Source organism: Silene latifolia, chromosome 6, assembly GCF_048544455.1.
Source record: "Silene latifolia isolate original U9 population chromosome 6, ASM4854445v1, whole genome shotgun sequence".
In the NCBI taxonomy this organism is placed as follows: domain Eukaryota; kingdom Viridiplantae; phylum Streptophyta; class Magnoliopsida; order Caryophyllales; family Caryophyllaceae; genus Silene; species Silene latifolia.
In genome coordinates, this window is record NC_133531.1 from 25,299,248 (window position 1) to 25,302,055 (window position 2,808).

General features: G+C 39.1%; 1 non-coding gene across 1 annotated transcript; it reads left to right on the forward strand.

Annotated features, from left to right (window-relative positions):
* Positions 1–1,165: 1,165 nt before the first annotated feature.
* Positions 1,166–1,272, forward strand: LOC141589166 (small nucleolar RNA R71). Its single transcript, XR_012520115.1, has one exon. It is a non-coding gene; the product is annotated as a small nucleolar RNA R71 (small nucleolar RNA).
* The last annotated feature ends 1,536 nt before the right edge of the window (positions 1,273–2,808 follow it).

Consider the following 2,808-nt stretch of genomic DNA (forward strand, 5'->3'; position numbering starts at 1 on the left):
ATAGGCGGTGACGTGATTGATTAATTCCGTGAAAGGAATTGAGACTTCTAAGTTCTTCACAATCTCCATGAACTTTCCAAGTTGATCATCAAATTTTGGCTTGGCTTGACGACTTGGAAAAGGAAGTCTAATCACAATGGGCTCCTTTTCTTTGGCTTTGTCTTCATTTTTCTTTAAACTTTCTTCTTTTGATGATTCCCCTTCTTTGGGGCTTTGCACAACAACTTCATTTTCACTAGCTTTCACAACTTCATTCTCAACTTGCTCCTTCGGTGCTTCATATCTTGTACCACTTCTCAAGTGAATGGCACTAACCGTTTCATGTCTAGGGGGATTACTTTGAGGTGGTAATTGCCCCTTTTGTCTTTGTGAGCTTGAAGATGCTAGTTGAGTCAATTGTGTTTCCAACATCTTGGTATGAGCTAGAATGTTGTTGATGGTGGTGTCCTTTGCTTGGCTATCTTTTTGCATTTGGGTGAAAAATTCTTGTTGATTCTTTTGCATTTGGAGGACCGCTTTTTGGACATCAAAACCTTGGTCGTTTTGGTGATTGTATGGATTTTGATTTTGGTAACCTTGGTTTTGATTGTAAAAGGGTCTTTGATTTTGATTTCTCATGGGTGGTGGAGTGTATGTTGTTTGAGGGTTTTGAACATTTTGGCTTTTGTATGAGAGATTTGGATGGAACTTGGTGTTTTCATTGTAAAAATTTGAATAAGGGGTACCACTTTTGTAAGCTTGGAAAGCATTAACTTGTTCGGTTGTTCCCCTACACTCACTTGGGTCATGACCCAAAGTTCCACAATTCTCACATATCCCACTTGGGATTGATGAGGATGCCGTCATGGCATTGACATGATGCTTCGATGATTTTGAGTTTTCCTCAAGTCTAGCCATAGCTTGCTCAAACTTCAAGTTGATTGTGTCAATGTGAGCACTAAGTTGAGCACCCAATTGAGTAACGGAGTCCACTTCATGCTTTCCTCCTCTAGTAGCCTTGCGAGGTCTACTATATTGTGAATTATGGACCGCCATTTCCTCAATCTTGTTCCATGTTTGATTGTCATCAACTTCGGTGAACATTCCATTTGATCCCATATTGAGAATGTTCCTAGAATCTTCATATAAACCATTCCAAAATTGTTGTACCAAAAACCATTCGCTAAGTCCATGGTGAGGACATGAGCGACAAACACCTTTGAACCGCTCCCAAGCTTCATACAAAGATTCGTCATCCCTTTGCTTAAAACCCGTAATTTGAGCTCTTAGCATGTTAGTCTTTTCCGGTGGGTAGAATTTTTTGTAGAAAGCTAGAGCTAACTTCTTCCAAGAATCTATTCCAAGGGTGGCCTTATCAAGGCCCTTCAACCATTGCTTCGCGGTGCCGATTAACAAAAAAGGAAATAAGACCCATCTAATTTGGTCTTGAGTCACGCCCGTTTGAGAGATAGCATCACAATAATCGCAAAAGGTTTCCATATGAGAATGAGGGTCCTCACTAGGCATTCCCCCGAATTGGCTTCTCTCAACTAGTTGGATGAAGGCGGACTTGGCAATAAAATTACCGGTGAGATGTTGCGGTGTAGGAGTACCATTTGGTAGATTCTCCTCGGTGGGTATAGAGTGTGACGAGAATTTAGGCATTGTAGGTGGATTTTGTGTGGTATTGTTTAATGGGTTCTCTTCTCCTTCTATTGCGAAAGGATTGACAAACTCACTAGTGGGTTGAACAACTTCACCAACACCTCCCAAATTCCTCCTAACAAGTCTCCTATTATTCGTCAAGGTTCTTTCGATTTCACGGTCAAAAGGTAACAAATCACTTTGTAACCTTCTAGACATGCAAAATATCAAACAACTCGAAAACAATTAGAACAAACCTTGAGGAGTTTTACTTCCCCAAGGTGAAAGAGACACAACTAATAACAATAAAAGAAATCTTAAATCAATTAAACACCGTCCCCGGCAACGGCGCCATTTTTGATCGAGGCCATTTCGTGTTCACAATTAAGCATATGTGGTCGTTGGTCAATGGTCGATACAAAACACAATTTATACTTCACAAACAACTCTACAATTAGTAAAGAGGCAAGTAAAGGTCGGATCCCAAGGGACGGGTATTGAAATGAGAATTCTATTGCAACTAGTAGTGTCTAGGGGTGTCACAAATTGAGTTGGTGTAGAAGGTCACTAAACTAGAATAACAATGAAAATAAACTAGCAAGATGAATGAAATAAGGGGTGTAAACAATTGATTAAAAGCACTAGGGTGTCATGGGTTCATAGGGGAATCATGGGATATGATCATACAAACATGTTCTCAAATTATAAGCAAGCAATTATTGTTGTGATGGATCGAGTTGGGTTATGTCTTACAATCCTAGGAAAGTTTGGGTCCCGGAGCCGAATCGATTAGATTGTACAACACCTACAAGTCGACTTAATCTTTCCTACTCAACACATGCATGGTCTAACAAGACTCGAGTTGGGTTATGTCTTACAAGTCTCATTGAAAAGATAGAAGATGATAGTAAATGCAAGGATTCATAGGCTTAGCATTTCATCAAATATAACATGTGCATGTATTAAGATCAAAACAAGCAAGCAAATAAGATATGAAAGCATATTGATTTAAGCATGAATCATTCCCCATGTTGGTTTCCCTAATCACCCATTAAACCCTAGCTAAGAGACTACTCACTCATTATCATGTTGATCATGCTAGAAAGGTTGTCAATCATACTAACATAATGAAACATGATGAATAAATGAAAGTAATTAACAATAATTAAAAAGGGATTAAGAGAT